We start from the raw sequence: 20,297 nt of genomic DNA on the forward strand, positions 1-20,297 counted from the left end.
GTTTTTTTTGTGTGTGGGGTAATACACGAAATGTCACTTTAATACGATTGATGTGAGCCACTTGCATTTCAGAAGTTATTTGAAAACTTCCATCGCATTAGATACGCGAATAAATTTTACAAATCATTGATCAAAGGGGACAATCTTTTTTGGACTCAAGGAAGATCCATAGTGATATTTTGTAAATGTTTGGAGCTGGGATTGTTTTCAGTTTTTGACCCAGACATGGCGTATTTCCCCTATGGTGGGGGATTTCAACAATAGGGAACATGTTTTTACAATGAGAGGAGAAAAATTTTTAAAAAGATATCAGAGACAACTTTTTACACAGAGAATGGTTTGTGTGTGCGATGATCTGGTAATGGATACTTACAACCTATAGAAGACATTTGGATAAGTAAATGAATATCAAATGTTTGGAAGGATATGGGCCAAGTACACACAGGTGGGATTAGTTTAGTTTGGGATTATGACTGGCATGGACTGGTTGGACTGAAGTGTCTGTTTCCATGCTGTCTCACTCCATGACTCTATGACTATGTATCAATGTTTCTCAATATTAAACAGTGCTGTAGTGATCCTCGAATGAACTGTTGATGTTTAGGTTGTGTCTGAGACTCTGCGAATATTTCCTTCAATGAGAGGAGTGACTAGTTCTCCAAGTTTCACAACTGAAAAATAAACTTTTCTCCAGTATTGTTGCTGAGTAGATGTGTTCCTGCAGAGGCAGTGGTTATGGTTTGCAGTTTGCTTTCCACCAACTGGTCAACAGTGAGACAAAATATGTTTGATCCACTGCAGAAACTCCACCTCCTTCCAGTAAATGAACCTGGGAACTCAAGGACCTTTTCTGCAGTCAGCTTAATTGCTGCCAACTATTGTATCTGGCCGATTAAAGGGAAAATGAATCAACTAAAGTAAAATCCTACCAAACAAATTATATTTTCCCATTTACTCACAATGGATACATTTCACTTGGCATTTCTTCTTTAAAAAGGAAAGTCACACAATACAGCATTCACTGTATGGCTATCAGAAACAGGACATTGAATGCAGTGACATTCTGGTTAGTTCAGTCTGTTTACTGAGTATCTTTAAAGCTCCTGAATATGAAGTTAATGGATCCAAAATCCCACACTACAGTAACATTTGTTATCATCTCAAAGTAAATTAACAAACTTGAATTGGTTCAAACTCACATCACTTGTTGCATCATTCTCTGATTCATGTATCTCATTAAAACTGAGTGGGCCCTTTATACATGGTGAACACTGGTGTCGTGTAACAGTGAATTTCTGCGTATTTTTATGAGTTAACTGCCCCTGTCAGAGCTATCAGTGAGCAGAGAAATGTACTGTTTATAACCTACATTCGTGGTAATGATTATTGTAATACTCTCTAATTTAACCAAACACTCCTGATGTCCCCAGACAGTTACCTGCAATGGTTTAGATGTTGAGGATATTTTTTTAAAAAAACGTATGGACTGTCCTGTTCTGGTTCATTAGATGCTCTTTCAAAAGTTTACCTAGGCGTTATGTATCACTGCCAACTCACTTTTTGTTTCTCAGGCACACAGCTTTCCTTTACTACGCATTTTAGGGTCGGAGCAATTTGAAAAAAAAGATGCAAGGAGAGACATTCTGCAATGAAAGAAGGTGCTTCTAATCTCCGGGTCCAAACTGTTTAGTGACATCCACTCACATTCCGAACATAATCACTTTAGACCTGCTCCATATTAGGTTGCCTAAATGGAATTTAGAAACGCAGATTAGAAATGGGATGTTATTTTGTGAAGTGAGAGAGACTTTGAGTGACAGCAAAAATAAAGTCACTCATTTTGTTGGTTAATAATATGATTGAAGTTCTTTTTAGCTTTATCTGCTTGTGGTGGAATGTAGAATTAAAGGGAGTTAACTTCTAATTGAATATTCTGAATATAATCACTTTGGACACGCTCTGTATTCAGTTGCCTAAATTGAATTTTGAAATGTTTATTATGAATTACATGTTATTTTGTAGTGGGACAGAGACTGGCAGTGTCCTGGGAAATAAAAGCTCAATTGTTTTACTAGCTAGTAATACGTTTGAACTTTGATTTTAGTTTTATCTGCTTGTGAATGAATGTAGAAATAAAGGGAGCTAACTTCCGGATGATTTTTTTGAAAACAAAATACTTGCAACTATCATGTCAAACAGACCTGAAGCTACTCAATTTTACTTCCACCATTAAAAAAAAACACTCCCAAAGAAGCTATTCAGCAAAATAAATATCCCAAGATGTGTATATATCCATGTTTAAGCGTAACCTGGTAAATACATGAGCCCATGTGTTGGGGCTGTGCAAGCTGAGACCAGGATCCAGTCTCAGCCTCCAGCAGGAAACCAACAGGCGGAAGCTGTAAGCCTGCCCTTTCCGATGGCCATACAAATCCTAGGCACTGGACCGTAATTCAACACTCCGGGATCGGCTTTGTTTAGAAAGATCTTGACAGAACCGCTTCCCAGAAGTTATCAGAATGATTGTGTCGACAATTTTTCTCAGTTTATTACTGACTTTCTTATCATGTGAGTGTTTTTTGTTCAAGTCTGTCTTTGTTACTGTCTCATTGTTAGTCTACCTCAGGAATGTAAAAGACTCAGGCATCATTTCATCTGCATGGTTTATTTCTTGTCTTCTTTAAAGGTGTCCAGTCGGAGATTGTTTTGACCCAGCCAGAGGCAGAGACTGGTCGTCCCTCAGGCAGCCTGGAACTGACCTGTGAAACCAGCGGGTTCGATCTCAGCAGCTACAGCATGTACTGGGTCCGCCAGGTTCCTGGTCAGGGTCTGGAGTGGCTGGTTCGCTACTATAGTTCATCCAGCAATTACTATGCACCAGTGATTCAGGGTGGATTTACTGCGTCCAAAGACACTTCAAACAACATTTTCTCGTTGAACATGGGGAACCTGAAGATCGAAGACACCGCCATCTATTACTGTAGCTGGAGTTGAGTACTGGGGCCAAGGGACCATGGTGACAGTGACTTCAGGTAAGAACTTTGAACTTTCTTAGTGACTTTTTAAAAACTTTCTATTCATGTGACTAATTTCTGAATTAAATGAAACTCAGATTCTGTGCTGAGTTTGGTTTGGTTCGGATTGATTTTTGTTCAGACTGATTATAGACTTCAGTTAAGGCTCAGCAAATAGTTAAAATGGTGATGATGGAGTCAGTTGCTCGGTGTATCTCCTTTTTTTGATCAGATGGACATTCTATGTGGCTGGGTTACTTGAAACACCTAATGTCTCTTAATCAGTCAGCTATAAATAATGTTTAATGCCAGTGACACCCTGACTGTGAGTTTTATTATCAACAACAAACGCTAAGAATTCAAAGATGTTCAAGATATTACCAAACATGACTAAAATATGCTAAAATATCATTATTAATTTCTTGAAGATATGTTCTTACCATGATTATATTTTCTCACTTATTTTGTCAATTTTGTTGATGACAAGCAGGTTAGAAACTGTCATAAAAGTTTCTTGCGATGCTATATTGCATTCTGTTGATTAGATTCTGAGTTTGTTTAACTTGATTCTGTTGAATTGAGTTGATTGGCTTTTGAAATGATTTTATTTGATTCTGTTGAATTGAATTGGTTGGATTCTGATTATGTTTCATTCAAATCTGTTGTTTTGAGTTGATTGGATTCTGATTTTATTTTCTTTGATTCTGTTGAATTGAGTTGATTGGATTCTTATTCAGTTTGTGAAATTGATCTGCGTTTTCATGCTTTCTGAATTGGTGTTTTCTTTCTGGTGAGGAGATTGACTCTCTGGAATACTTTTCATTACCAATATTTGTGAAGTTCTTTTGTTTTTCATGAATCATTTCTGCATTTGTTAAACTTATATGACACATTTTTCTCTGCTTGATTGAAAACATTACAGCTATTTGTAACGGTCTGAAAAACAACTTAAGGCAGAAACCCGGAAGCGTGAGAAATGCAAAAAAACGTTTTTTAAAAAAAACTCCGTTCTACTTGTAAACTAACTGAATTTTGTTTTGAGTAGCCTCATTCAAAATAAAATTTGGGACTAAAATTTGAAACTGAAGAATTGATCAGATTACATAATTGAAACTAACTTAAAATTATAATGTGGTAATATTTGTCCATTCAGTAATTTTGTTTTGACCATGAAGTGATTAATCAATATATGCCTTCAACCCCACTCTACTGTGCACTGCACAAGATAGTCATGATCAGGAAGGGTGTGCAGGTTGGAAATAAATTGAACTATTGCCAGAAACGTTACAGTTTTAAGTATTAAGTCCCCCCACCAACAAGGTTGCTGTTATGACTTGTTATTTCTATTCAATTTAATCATTAGTTTGCTTGATTTTGAGCAGCTTTGTTAGACTTCAATTTGTTTTTTTTGTGAGGTTACATCATGTTCTTGGTTCTGTTTAAAATGATTGCAGAGCTAGTTCTGCTGCAAACACACCGTGTTGTGATCTGGTGATCGTTGATCTGTTGAGGAGGGACTGTGCTTGGGTAACATTAAATGTGTTATATTTGGGAAACTGTTTCTGGTTTCTACATTGTTTTTGCAATGTTAACACGGTTGGTGACAGTGAACTGCTCTTTCCTCATTCAATGCAATCAGCATGCGAGTTAAAATTTCATAAAGTCTATTATTAAGTGAAAGGCAAATTGCAAAGGTTTTAGAAATGAAGGGAAAACAGATACCTTCAGGCACCATTTTTACTTAAAATAAATAATTAAGGAGTAATCTAATCCATGCTTTACAATCCAAATTCAAAACTCAACTATCTAGTTCAATCACAACGTCTGTCTTTAAACAGTTTACAAGTGAAAGAGAAATATAAATAGAATTTCAAAAGTCTAATGTTCTAATAGTTCTTGCTCTTGAGCAAAAATGCCATGACTGTGCTATAATTGATCAAGAAACACCTTTCAATTCCGCTGTACACTACATACATATTTTTCTGGCTGGAAAAGATCATTGGCAAAGACCATTTGGAAATTCTGCTCAATTCTATGAAGAACAGATCAGTTTCACTGCTTTGATCAGTTTCACACATAACTTGAGTTAATTAATTGTTATGTCCCTGATTAAACTGGATTTGCAGGATAAAAATAAAACATTAACTGAATTATTTAACCTGCACAGTACTTTAGGTGTTACCAATCTGTGCATTTTAAACAAAGAGTTACATTTTACAACAAAATATCAACTGAAGAGTCATTCTTCCGGAAACAACTGCTATAGTGAGTTATGTGACCAAGGCCAAATTTTGAATTAATTAAAGTAATCCACTCATGAACTCGCAGGGCAGCTTGGTGGCTCAGTGATTGGCATTGCTGCCTCACAGCGCCAGGATCCCAAATTTGATTCCACCCTCGGGTGACTGCCTGTGTGGAGTTTGCACATTCTCCCTGTGTCTGCCTGGGTTTCCTTCGGGCGCTCTGGTTTCCTACCACAGTCTAAAAGATGTGCATGTTAGGTGATTGTGCAATTGAGCACAGCCATAGTGTTCAGGGATGTGTATGTTAGGGTGCATTAGTCAGGGGCAAATATAAATTAGGGGGAATGGGTCTGGGTGGGCTACTTACTGTTCAGAGGATCAGTGTGGAATTGTTGGGCCAAATGGCCTGTTTCCATACTGTAGGAACTCTCCTCTTAAACCATGGGAGTACTTGCTGCAAACGCAGAGAATTCATTTTACATTGATGTGTTCAGACGGATGCAAAGTTCACAAATTTGCAGAAGACATGAACTAGAGGATAACAGAGCACATTGTTTATTCAGACACTGAAAATAGAGTAATATTTATTTTAATTAATATACTTGACGAATTTATTGCAATGTAGCAATCGGAAGGAATCTGCTCACATTAGTTAAGTGTGATAATCATTTAGATTAGATTTCCTGCAGTATGTATCGGGCCATTTGGCCAAACAAGTCCACACTGACCCTCTGAAGAGTAATCCACCCAGACCCATTCCCCTAACCTATATTTACCCCTGACTAATGCACCTAACACTATAGACAATATAGCATGACCAGTTCACCTGACATGCACATCTTTGGATTGTGGGAGGAAATCCACACAGACACAGGGGAGATTGTGCAAACTCCACATAGGCAGTCACCCGAGGCTGGAACCGAGCCTGGGTACCTGGATCTGTGAGGCAGCAGTGCCACATTTACTTAGACATCCGTTAAAGTGGGCAATAACCTTGCCCTAATTCCTTCAACAGAAATGCTTTCCACACTGGAATGCAGTATTGTTTATGCAGTGCATGCAAAATCTCCACAGTTCAAGGAACATTTTAAGAATATGTAAAAATAATTTAGAGAATAACCCATTTCCTCCAGATCTGTGCTTTAATTGGCGATATTTCCCACCTCAATAATTTTGTTAAATGCAATGACTTATTAAGTTTATTAACTCAGTGGTTATTTATGTTCATTGTGAACACATTCTCATTCACATTAATCCACTGGTTAGTTCTTCTGATGAATATTCACTTACAGTGAATATATTTGACGTGAGGAGTTGAGCAATGTATCCTCTGGGATTAAGTCTGTTGTACAGTTTGTTTCAGTGCTATCTCTGACTAACTTGTCAACGGTCCTGACCATTTGTAAATTGTTCAGTTCGGATACCTGAATCTCAGACAGTTCAATTTCATCTTGCGCTTCAAAACCACTTTTACCTGCCAGAAATACAATATTCAATTAGGTGCCTCAGAATTGAGAGCCCTGACTAAGTTGTTCCAATCAGAACGAACGTTTCAGGAACAAAAGCAAGAGTTTTGAAATTGGTTGTTGGCAACAAGGGATATTTGACTGAGCGAGGCAGAGGGAAATATGCTGCATATTTTCTTTGTGCCTCAGTTATGCAGGAGATGTTTTGTGACACAATGTAGAATCAGAATGTTTTTTGCATCTTATTATTTGAAAACCTATTATCAGCTTTTAATGTCACTGGCAACGGTCATGGTACATTTCAAAACATTTTAAACTTTTTCAAACTAAGTAGACCGTCTGGTGCAGCAACATTCCCAGGGGAAAGTGGAAGGGAGTTCGAGGTTGGAATCCAGTGACAGTGAATTGATGGCAATGCAATTCTTAGTTTTATTCCTCTGTAGTTCCCAGAGAGTTTGAACAATTTGGAGCTGCTGTCAAAGTATTCTTGGATAAATGTTGAAATGTTACTTTCATTGTACAAACGTTCTGGAACAATCCCTGGATGTTGGAAGGTGTTAATAACTAACATGGTTTATATACTGTCAAAACAGGTGGGCTATGTTCTCCGTGATAGTGTCGAGCTCATTGTGTTCAGGTCTGTTGTGAAGTTATAGTAGGGTCCCTGATTCTGTGCCAGGTGGTCTGTGTTCACTTACAACCTGTTAGAGAGGTATGCAACACCATCTCTTATCAGGTTACTTCAATGCAAGAAAGCAAATTGAGATGTTTGGGTGTTTGTTGGAATTCCACTCACAGAGGCTAGTGAAATCTATTCAGTCGCTGTCCTGACTTGTGTCTCTTAGATATTAAACAGAATTTTGGTGGTTAGCAGCTTTTTCCAGATCAATATTTGTTCACAAGCTTTTGGGCATCGCTAGATGGGGTTAATGGAGTAAGTGCTCAAAGAAATCCCAGCTTTTGACTTGCTGTTCTAACAAAATCATTTATAACTAATCCAGAATGAATCATTTTCAAAGTATATTTGATGAGATTATGCTGAGGCTGTTTTACTGTATATTAAACCAGTGCTGTAGCTGAATTTGATAGTTCAGTACGGTGAGGCTTCTGCTGAATCCAACACTTGCAGCAGATGGTGATAGCTTTTCTGTTGGTCTTCCATTGCTATCTCAGACCATCTAGTACCTCTGCTAAGAATTCTGTTTCCAACAGGAGTCAAGCCAACGTAATCACTGTTTATCTCAACAGGTGTGAGCTCTTGTGCCAAAAACATGAAAACAATTTGGTGAAGAGGGGGTCTTTGGATGCGAAAGGTTAACCTTACCTTCTCTCCACAGGAGCTGCTAGACCTGCTGAGTTTCTTCAGAAGTTTCTGTCTTTATTTTGGTTTTCTAGCATTTAAAGTTTGTTGTTTCATTGAAAAAAGTTCTGTTCGATTAAACACGTTCTTCAGAGAAAAGATGCATTTGAACAATTTGCGAATGTTCAGAGATATTATTGAATTTAGCGCCCCGATCTCGAGCTGTAGTTTCACAAGAAACTATTATGAAGTAACAACACACTGCAGAGTGCAATGGCTGCTGTAATTGGGTGGAAGTTATTTTGATCACGCAAATAGAGAATGTCAATGATCCCGTTCCAAATAATCAACAGAAGTTTTTTTTAAAGCATGTGTGAAACAATTAATTTGTTGAAATATTTTAATAAAAGGTATTCATGGCCAGTGCTAGCTTAATGAATGACACAATGATAGGAAGGTAGGAACAAGAGGAGGGCACTCAGCCCTTCGAGCTGTTCCACCACTTACTTAGATCGTGGTGCATCTGTGAGCTCAATCCACAGGTCTCCCTTTGGGTAAAACTCTTTAACACCTTTGTTTAACAAGCAAAAACTATCCCAGATTTACTGATTCGACTGCCCATAACAAAGGGAGACACCATTTCTGAAAGACATTCCTGTGAGTACTGTGACACAATGAGGCTGGAATTAATTGCTCATGAAAGTAAACTTTAGATCTCTGACAATTTCCAATTGAAACATCCGAATCATCATATTTCATTAATTTAACACTATACTTCCCTGGAATCAAGAAATATAATGTGTGATTGCCTTGCTAAAAATGAGGAGAAAGTGAGGACTGGAGATCAGAGCTGAAAATGTGTTGCTGGAAAAGCGCAGCAGGTCAGGCAGCATCCAAGGAGCAGGAGAATCGATGTTTCGGGCATGAGCCCTTCTTCAGGAAGGGCTCCTTGGATGCTGCCTGCTCCTTGGATGCTGCCTGACCTGCTGCGCTTTTCCAGCAACACATTTTCAGCAGTTGCTATAAATGAGGGAAGCTTCATTCCTATTATATGATTAAGAAATAGCTCTGTTCATTCAGTATAAACACAGTCAAATCACACAAAAGAAAACCATGATTGGGAGGTGCCAGTGTTGGACTGGGGTGTACAAAGTTAAAAATCACACAACACCAGGTTATAGTCCAACAGGTTTAATTGGAAGCACACTAGCTTTCGGAGCGACGCTCCTTTATCAGGTGATAGTGGAGTGTCGCTCCGAAAGGTAGTTTGCTTCCAATTAAACCTGTTGGACTATAACCTGGTGTTGTGTGATTTTTGAAAAAGGAAACCATGTCATCTTGTGTAGACACACAAGTGCCTCAAATAATTTTCAATTCTTCCAGTGGTTGTTTGAATCTCTAGACAGGTGTGGAAGTGTCAGACTTTTTATATCACCTTGAGAAACCAGTTGTCATCAGTCTATTTGAATTGCTGAAGTTTGTGTGGGATTAGCACATTCACAGCACTGTTAGGAAGTGAGTCCCATGGCTGTGATTGAGGAAGAGGAAACGGGCAGGGAAATAGTTGAGAGTCAATTTGAAGTCTGATTTGGAGGAAAGCTTTACATGCATGTGTGCCCTTATCCTCAAGGATCACAATTTTGGAACATGCTGCCGAAGGGACATGTCAGCATGCAAAATGGAAGCTGAAGAAGGCATCTCGGCCTCTCTAGAAGGCTATTCCATTCATGGGATCATCATTAATTTTGCTGCTCACCAGTCTTCCCAACACTCGATAACATTGAACCTGATTGTTTCCTGTTCAACAAAAGAATGGTGAATTCTTTTGGAATTCTCCACCACAGAATTTCATAGATTCAAGACTCATCGATTCTTGAAAGCGTTGTCTCAAGTACCTAGTGTGTTGAAGGTTTTTGGCACATGTATCTTCATTGGTCAGAGCACTGAGTGCAGGAGTTAGGGCTTCATGTTGTAACTGTCCAAAACATTGGACTGAACTGCCAGAGGAAGCGGGAAGTGCAGAGATAGGTCCCACATTGAGAAGACATTTGAACAGCTACAGGAACTGGATAGGTCTGGATGGATATGGGCCAAAGGCAGGCAAGTGGAAAGAGTTTAATTTGGAAACTCTGGTCAGCATGGGTGGGCTGGACCAAAGGAACTGTTTCTGTGCTGTACGACTTTATGACTCACTGTCTTTATGGTGGAGTAGGCTTAAAGTTGGAAGGTGGTGAGCAAGTGAGGGGCTAGATTGGGCATGTGGGAGAGTTTGGGCTGGAAGGCTGGTTGGCTGGCTGCTGGGTAAGCTTGCGTGCACTCTGTCTGGCAAAAGGTGGCATCAAGGTAAATGGTAATGGTCACAGGATAATTTGGTCGAATTGTGCTTGGTAGGTGAGGGGTAGTTTGAGCTGAAATGCAGGAGGTCTGTCTTTGCCAGGCTGGTTTATGGAGAGGTGGGCAGGATGCCAGGCTGGTTAGTGTAGAGGTGGGCAGAGTGCCAGGATGTTTCGGGGGTGGAAGGTCACCGTAATGAAGTGACAGGTGGACGTGTTGTCAAAATGCAAAGCTCGGAGTCTGGCAAAATGGTAGGTTGTGAAGCACAGATGCCAAGGGAGCTAGGATGCAATGTGCACAGGTTGTCTTGGGTAAGATGAGAGGTCAGTGATCAAGGGCTGAGGTCATGTCTTGGGTAGTGGGCTTTTGTCAGAGGTTGTGAAAATGATGGTGCCAGGTCCAGTCAGGGCCAGATTCGCCATGGGCCAGGTGCAGGGTGGCAGGAGTGTAAATGACTGAAAGGAATTGAGATCATATGTCCATCTGGAATATAGAATATAGAACATTACTGTGCAGTACTGTGCCCTTCAGCCCTCAATGTTGCACTGACCTGTGGAACCAATCTGAAGCCTATCTATCCTACACTATTCCATTTTCATCCATATGTTTATCCAATGACCTTTTAAATGCCCTTAAAGTTGACGAGTGTACTATTGTTGCAGGCAGTGTGTTCCATGGCCCTACTACTCTCTGAGTAAAGAAACAACCTCTGACATCTATGTCCTCTCCTGCTAGCCATCACTATTCAAGGAAAAAGACTTTCACTGTCCACCCTCTGTTTATCTTTTATGTCTCAATTAAGTCACCTCTCAACCTTCTTCTCTCAAACAAAAACAGCTTCAAGACCCTCATCCTTTCCTCATTAAACCTTCCCACCATACCAAACAACATCCTGGTAAACCTCCTCTGAACTCTTCCAAAGCTTCCACATCCTCTCTATAATGTGGTGACCAGAACAGTACACAATACTCCAAGTGCAGCCACACCAGAGGTTTGTACAGCTGCAACCTAACCTCATGGTTCTGAAACTCAGTCCCTCTATCGATGAAAGCCAGCACAAAGTATGCCTTCTTAACAACTCTATCAAACTGGCTGGCAACTTTTAGGGATCTATGTACATGGGCACCGAGATCTCTCTGCTCAGCTACACTACCAATATGGATTGCCTTGGATGTGTTTTGTGTTATAGGGCTTGTGTGTTCTGGGCATGAATGGGTGTATAGCAGGATAGGGTTTGTCAATGTGAGTGGAAATTTAGGTCTAGGCAGAGTAAGTGTAGTGGTTAGTCTGAGAGATGAGGTTTGGTGGTGAACTGCGTATCAGTTTGATAGTTATTAAAGTTAAAGATTACTTGGTCATTTCTCAAATCATATTTACATAAATACTCAGCTGTAACAGTCCAAAGTCTCTGAACCTTAATGGTCCTCCATTTTTCAGAGGCCTCCAGAATTCAGATCATTGTAAATGAGATGTTTCAACTTCCAGACAATTGGCCTGAGTTCAGCCGTGACAGCCATCCTCCCCGTCCCAGTGCTCAGCTCCTGCCTGTGCTGCTGCTGCTGCTGCTGCTGCTGCTGCTGCTGCAGTGACCTTCCTCCCAGAGAGAACATTCTGCCTTGCATTGATAAGTGAGGAAGGCTCATTGGACTTGATTTCCAAGTATGGGGACGGCAAACACGAGGGGACACAACTTTAAAGTGAGGGGAGATAGGTATAAGACAGATGGCAGAGGTAGTTTCTTTACTCATTGAGTAGTAAGTGTATGGAATGCTTTGCCTGCAACGGTACAAGATTTCCGAATTTTAAATACATTTAAGTTGTCATTGGACAGGCATAAGGATGTATATGGAATAGTGTAGGTGGGATGGGCTTCATATGAGTATGTCAGGGCAGCACAACATCGAGGGCCGAAGGGCCTGTACTGCCCTGTACTGATCTATGTTCTATGATTCACTCTGATTTCTCTCCGGGGGTACTGCCAGCTGTTGGGTATTTCCAGCAGCAGGGTACCTAGTGGGGCAGCACGCTGGTTCTGTGGTTAGCGCTGCTGCCTCACAGTGCTAGGGACTCGGGTTCCATTCCAGCCTCGGGTGACTGTGTGGAGTTGGCACTTCCTCCCCACATCTGTGTGCATTTCCTCCCACAGTCCAAAGATGTACAAGCTGGGGGAATTGCAAATGTTGTGTTCAGTGATTGGGAGGTCAGGTGCCTTAGTCAGGGTTAACTGTAGCATAATAGGGTAGGGGAATGGGTCTGGATGTGTTTCTTTTCAGAGGGTGGGTGTAGACTTGTTGGGCCAAATGGCCTGGTCGCACACACTGTAGAATTTCGATGAATCTGCATTTCCTTGGTTTGTATTTTGTGAAACTTCTCTGCTCTTCACAGCAATCCAATGAAAGTGTCAGTTGGTGAGATCGTCAAACAGTTCCTGGGGTGGGATCAGGATGTTCTTCTTCCTAAATGATAGGCAATGGTCAAGGTCGAGGGCATGTTTCTAAAGAGGGAACCAATGATCATGATCAGCAACTGGTAGGAAACAAAAATAAACTCCAGTTATGCTGTAGACTTCAGTGGGAGCATACTGGCAAACGTTTACAGCTGAGGATACATTTGAGTAACTGATAAGGTCAAATTAACAGAAACTAACATGCTCAATTGGTCATTCTATTGTAGAGACGCCATCTCCCCCCACGCTTTATGGACTGGTCTCCTCCTGTGAGGAGCACAACACCGATTCGACAATCTTTGGTTGTTTGGTGATGGACTATTCCCCTGACGTCACCAAGGTAACCTGGAAGAAAGGTGGGGAGCTAATCACGACTGGATTGAAGACTTACCCATCAGTGAGAAACAAGAAGGGAACCTACACCCTGAGCAGCCAGTTAACCCTGTCCGGGTCAGCGGTAGATTGCCCCAGCAAAATCTACTGCGAGGTTGAACACAGTGGGTCACACTCACACAAGAGCAAAGAAATGCCATGTCCAGGTACGTATTGTGGGAACTGAGATAAACAGAGCACCTGGGATTAATATGAATAAGGCATTATTTATAACCATTTTCACAGAATCACCTTATACAGCACAGGAAAAAGGCCCTTTGATCCATCCAGTTTACTCCTATCAATAACAGCCACCTAACTATTCCAGTCTCATGTGCCAGCACATGATCCATTGCCTTGTGTGACTTGCCCTTGCAAGGATGCATCTCAATACTTCATACTTATTATGAAGGGCTCAGTTTCTACATGACTTATAGGTGCTGAGCTCCAGGCTAACACCACCCTCTGTTTGATTTTGTTTTCCCCTGAGATCCACTTGGAACCTCCTGGCCTTACCTTCACCCTGTGCCCCTGAGGCATTGATCTCCCCATCAAGGGGAAAGGTTTCATCCAGTTTACCCAGTCTATGTCTAAAATAATTCTAGACATCATGATAATCTTCTCCCTAATTCTCCTCTGCTCCAAGGAAAACCCCTGTCTATCTCATCTAGTTTCATAACTAAAACCGAGGGCGGCACGGTGGCACAGTGGTTAGCACTGCTGCCTCACAGCGCCTGTAGACCCGGGTTCATTTCCCGACTCAGGCGACTGACTGTGTGGAGTTTGCACGTTCTCCCCGTGTCTGCGTGGGTTTCCTCCGGGTGCTCCGGTTTCCTCCCACAGTCCAAAGATGTGCGGGTCAGGTGAATTGGCCAAGCTAAATTGCCCGTAGTGTTAGGTAAGGGGTAAATGTAGGGGTATGGGTGGGTTGCGCTTCGGCGGGTCGGTGTGGACTTGTTGGGCCGAAGGGCCTGTTTCCACACTGTAAGTCTAATCTAAACCCTCCAACCCAGGCAAGATCCTGGCAAATCTAATCAATACTGCCTTCAGTGTAATCACATTCCTTCGATAACATGCACACAACGCTTCAGTATGGCCTAACCAGTGTTCTATTAAGTTCCAGTATCATCTCCCTATTCTTCATTGTCAATGTCTAGGCTAATAAAAGCAAATATCCTCCCACCTCCTTAGTCTCTTTGTCCAGACGACACAGTATTATAGGGGATCGGTGGGTACATGCACCAAAGATCCTCAGGCCTTTCTCGGGTTCCATCATTCAAAATGTCATACCTCACAGATTCTTCTGCCAAATTTCATCACCTTACATTTATCCAGAATAATTTCCATTTGCAACTTCTCTTCACATACAACCAACCCTTTTATATCCTCCTGTAATCTAAAGCCATAATGCTCATGACTTACCAACATGACAGTTTTCATTTCATCTGTGAATTCACTGGTTAATCCTCCTAAATTTGAGTCTCAATCATTGGTATGTAAGAGAAATAGCAAGGAAATCAACACCAATCCCTACAGAACACCAGGAGACATAGATTTCCAGTCACACAGACACCCGATAACTATTATCCCCTGCTCCCATCACTCAGCCAGTTCTAGATCCAATCTGTCAAATTAGCTTGGATCCCATTGTCTCTGATTATTGCTATCATTTGGACATCGAGTTATCTCTCTGAAAACTACTATCAAATTGTTACACATGACTTTCTCTCAATAAAACATTGCTGAAAATTGTTGATTTATCTTCCAAATGAAAACTAATTTCACTTTTCAATAGTTTCCCTACCACTGAGACTAGCTTGACAGATCTGTGTTTTCATTATTTATCCCTTCCTTTGTCTTGCGTAACAGTGCAACGTTGGCTGATCTACACTCACTTGGCACAACTGCTGTGGCCAGACAGTAATTCTAAATTATTGTCAGCGACCCAACTATTTCATCCTTTGCATCGCTCAACCGCTTGGTATACTTTTCATCTGCCCTGGAAATATAACCACTTTTCATTCAGCAAGACAACACAGAACATTACGTCATGTGTCCTAATTTCTGAAAGTACATCACAACACCCCTCCATGATTTCTGTCCCCACATTGTCCGTCTTACGAGTGAACACTGACACAACACATTCATTTTGACCACAACCTAATCCTCCGGCTCCACTCCAATAATAACACTTAATGGGCATTACTGTTTCCCGAATCATTCTTTTATTATGAATGAGCCTGTAACTTTGAAAAATATTTTCCTTTATTTTGACTGCTGTTATTTTCTCATGGTCCCTTTTGCTCTTCTAATTCCTTTGTCTTTCAAACTCCCCCTTGCACGTTCTGTACTCCAGACTAATTTCTACTCTTTTGAGATTTCAGTATAGACCGGAAGCCTCCCTTGTTGCTCTTTATCTCACCCTCCATGCCCTTTGGTTCCAGAGCCCGTTACATTCTTGGTCCCATTCAGTGGCTTCTTGGGAAATGTCCTCCCTCTGATTTTCCAATCTCTTTCTTAAATGTGTCACACTGCTCTGACTCAGATTTACCAATAAGTGTCAGCTTCCAGTCCACTCTGGTTAAGTCATTACCTGTTCTTACTAAAATTGTCCTTCCCCTTTTCAGAACTTTGGGACAATTTCCATTCCTTTGCAGTACAATCTGAAATCCAACTGATTTACGATCACTGTCTGCAAAGTGCACCACCATTGATGTTTTACCCACTGGGTCGACTTCATTTCCAAAAGTTAAGTCCAGGTTCACCCCTTTCTTGCAAGGTCTGGATTAAAATTCTCTGTATTAATACATACTTTGTTAAAATATTCTCCTGGGGGCATTTTCAGAATTGTGCTCCCTCTAAACTTTTGACACAATGACTATCCAAGCCCATGCTGAGGAAATTAAAAACCTCTTTTCTCATTCCCCTATTTAATTTACATTTCTCTGAAATTTGCCCATGTCTTTGCACTTGGTCTTTTGGACCTATAGTAAGGTCTATCGTACTCTCCCAGTAGTTATGTTTGCTGTATTTTGGTTTTGAAGTACTGTCCAATTGCCTTTGTTCGAGGAGGTATCCATGATTTCATTTCTCTTTACAGCCTAAAATACTCTTGTCAGAATTGCGACAGAAGCAACATTCTGTGCCGCAAACCCCCGCCCCTATCTTTTTCCATCTTTCCCTGTCTCGCCCAAAGGCACTAAATCCTGGAAAATTGAAATGCCACTCCTGCCCGGCTCTCAATATGTCTCCGTGATAGCAATCGCATTATTTCTTCATTTGTGCCGGTAATTCATCTGCCTTGTTCATCAGACTCTGTCATGAAAACGAATACCATCCAACGTTGCTATCTCCCTTCTGATGTTACCGGCCTATCGTTTCTATGCCTCCTTGAGTCCCTTGCTGTGTCCTATAATTTTAGCCTTTCACATTGTCCTGCTGATCTTTCTGTGTGGATCCCAGCTTCTCCAGCACTCTTCACAATTATGATTCTTGTATCCATTAACCACAAGAAACCTTGATATATGAGAACTGATTGTATTTGTTATGAAATTCATCAGATAATTTATGCGATGTGTTTCCTAAAGGTACAGGTCCTCTCCCACCAACTCTTCTCCTAACTGTGAGCTCCAGTGAAGAAATCGCAAGCAGCAAGTTTGCAACTGTCGTCTGTTCAATCATCGATTTCCATCCGAAGTCAATCTCCGTGCGTTGGTTGAAAAATGGCCGACTCTTGGATTCTGGCTTCTTCATGTCTCCCGTGTGTGAGGCGAACGGGAACTTCTCGGTGACGAGTCGGCTGATGGTCCCTTATGGTGAATGGTACAACAGCGCAGTCTATACCTGCCAGGTCACTCATGAAGACAACATTCAAAGTAAAAATATCACCGCACTCCAGGGTAAGAGACACATACTGAGAGAGCTACAAATCACTCTGAACTCTGATGTGAATCAAACACACTAATTTATCAGGCGTAGTAAACAGCAAGGTAGAGCTTCTCGTTTCCCAACATGTCACGTATCTCATTTCAGTTTGAGTGTTACATTAGAATTGCTCATAATTCAACATTTTGGCAAGTCAGAAAAGCACGTTTCCTCTCTGTTGAAGATAGATATATACACAGTGAGCTTTGTTAAATAGTTTGTTGCCTGACCATGCTGGGAGAGGCATTCAGAGTGCTGAATCCTTGCCTGGTAGTGGCTTCAAGGATAAGTTTGGGGGTGGAGGGGGGATATTGGAGAGATATCTAATTGAAACATAAGAAATACTGAGAGACTGAGGTCGAGTGAACGTGGAATAGATGTTTTGACTGGTAGGCGAGACTAGGACCCAAGGGCACAGTCTCAGGGTCAAAGGGGCACCGTTTAGAACTGAGATGGGGAGGAATTTCTTCAGCCAGAGGGTGATGAATCTGTGGAACTTGTTGCTGCAGAGGGCTGTGGAGACCAGGCCATTGTGTATATTCAAGCCAGAGATAGTTCGGCTCTTGTTTAGTGTGGGGAGAAGACAGTAGAATGGCTTTGGCCCGAAACGTCGGTTTTCCTGCTCGTTGGATGCTGCCTGCTGTCCTTTTCCAGCATCATTCTGATCTCACTGAGCCTCTTTAAGATGCTCTCTGTAAGTAGTGGATGAGGCAGGAGAATAAATTCTGGTAAGAATGCTACAATAGGGATGAATGAACGAGGAACTCGAGTCAGGCTGATTTAGCCTGGTTTGGGGTGGTGATGTTTACACAGTGGGTAGTGGATGTCTATAAAATTAGTGTACATTTCCATCACGTTTGTAGATTAATTTAAGATGCTTTTGTTTGTTTATTTTTTCTCCCCTGCTCTATGAAGAAATTAAAAAATGCAGCTTGGTAAATAAAGTGAAAGTACAGACCAGTCATGAACGAACTGAATGGAGGGAAAGACTTAAGGAGATGGGTGTCCTTCTCGATATCCAATGCTGTACTCAGTGCCTTGTTTTCAGATCTACTCCAAACTCAGCCCACGAGGAACAATGACATAAATTAGAGAATGACATCACAACGATAACGCCAAGTATTTTTGATCACGTTAAATATAATGAACAGAATTTCCATGGATATCCACTGCTCCTGTAACACTTTAGAACTCTGCAAAGAGAATAATTATTATTTATTATAATTTGTCCGAAATTTGGGCTGTGACTTGGCAGTCAGCGTGACCAGCAGCACTTGCACCTAAGGGTTATGAACATGGAATTGAACTCATTATATTCTGATTACTCTTGTCACAAGTATCAATAGATGGTCTTAAGTGAGAGACAAACTCTGAAAGAAAGGTAATTCCATGGGTTACATAATGGTATCTTCGATGATTTTACTTTTTTCACAGGTGTCACTTGTTACAAAGCCAGTGTTCTTTAGGAATAATGACACAGGGTATGTCATAGGTAATCACAAATGCTTTCACAAATAAAAATACATCAACAATAGTAAGCATTGTTTCAGCAATGGTTGGAGTTGCCATTTTGAAGGTGGTGTCTTCACCCTGTGAAGAAGTGATCTGAAGATTGGGTGTTTGTATCATAAAATGGCATTTTTCATTGACTTTGATTTTTGTTTCATAGAAGATACTGAGTGCCACCCTAACACCGTTAAAATCCTCCCACCGCCAGTAGAACAAGTCTTACTGGAGGCGACGGTGACGTTAACCTGCGTTGTGTCCAATCTTCCTTCTGGAGTCAACGTGACCTGGAAACAAGAAAAGAAGCCTCTGAAATCCGAGATTGCTGACCAGCCTGGACAGAATCCCGACAGCGTGATCAGCAAATTAGACATTTCTACTGAAGCCTGGCTGAGTGGCGTTACTTTTGAATGTGTGGTGTACCATCAGAATCTACCGACTCCGCTGAGAGACTCCATCCACAAGGAGAAAGGTGAGCGGTGAGATTAAAACACAAAGCTTTCCATGTGGAATCCAGATCCAGTTACATCAATGGCAGGCTTTCATTGGTAATGAACAAACACCGTTGGGAGCATTCATGATGCATTTGAAGGCAGGATAGCTAAGTAGCTGATGAAGAAAAAGATGGACCAAAGGATATTGTATTCTGATTAAGTCAGATAAGGTGGGAAGTAACCTGGGTTGTGATGTCACCATCAGCAATGACAGTTGGACAGAATGCCCTTGTTGTGGGCTGGAAACATGGAGGCAACTTTCACATTAAACATTACTTTTTTTACTGAACAGAATGTGTACCATACTCTCCTTTAGAAAATGAAAGTGAATAAATCCCAAATAAAAAATGGCATATTTTAATATTTAGTGTAATTGTGATATTGGTTCAGGATGTTTTTGGTTGATTTATATTTGTCTCAAATATTGTGCAGTGATTAATCAGCTGGAGCCATCAGTGTCGGTCCTCCTGCCACCAACAGAAGAAATCTCCGCTCAGAGGTTTCTCTCCCTCACCTGTTTAGTGAGAGGTTTCTCCCCCCGAGAGATCTTCGTCAAGTGGACAAACAATGACAAGCAGGTGAATCCCAGTAACTACAAGAACACCGAGGTGATGGCGGAGAGTGACAACACTTCCTTCTTCATCTACAGCCTGTTATCCATTACAGCGGAGGAGTGGGCCAGCGGTGCTTCTTACTCCTGTGTGGTGGGACATGAAGCGATTCCATTGAAGATCATCAACAGAACAGTCGATAAATCCAACGGTAAACCGAGTTTCATAAACATTTCACTTGCACTGATGGACACTGTTAATTCATGTCAATAAAAATCTCAAAGTTGCATTTATTAATTCAACAGAAGTAATAAAGTTTTTTTTTCCTCCAGTTGTGAGTTAAATACTGAATTAGTTGTTTCTCACTCTGACTTACACTGCATCGGTGTAGTTAAAGTGGGTTATTAACAGGTCTAGGACAAGTGTCTTGTGCAGTTAATGTTCTCTGCTCAAATACACCCTGGGTCAGAGACAGAGTAAAGCTCACTCATTGCAGGAATCCGCCTAGTCCCTTATCCATCCTAAATCCCTCTGTGACAAAATCTGACACTGTCCATTTTATGTCAAGGGTAGAGCACGAGTTTTGAACTTGGTGTTCTTGATTCCCCCCATTGGGCATTCTTACAAAATTCATGTCAGTTTTCAAC

The 20,297-nt window shown here is 41.1% G+C and overlaps 1 pseudogene; it reads left to right on the forward strand.

Annotated features, from left to right (window-relative positions):
- Positions 1-2,447: 2,447 nt before the first annotated feature.
- On the forward strand, positions 2,448-19,923 carry LOC132832806 (Ig heavy chain C region-like; annotated as a pseudogene).
- The last annotated feature ends 374 nt before the right edge of the window (positions 19,924-20,297 follow it).

This window comes from Hemiscyllium ocellatum, chromosome 35 (genome assembly GCF_020745735.1).
Source record: "Hemiscyllium ocellatum isolate sHemOce1 chromosome 35, sHemOce1.pat.X.cur, whole genome shotgun sequence".
NCBI lineage: Eukaryota > Metazoa > Chordata > Chondrichthyes > Orectolobiformes > Hemiscylliidae > Hemiscyllium > Hemiscyllium ocellatum.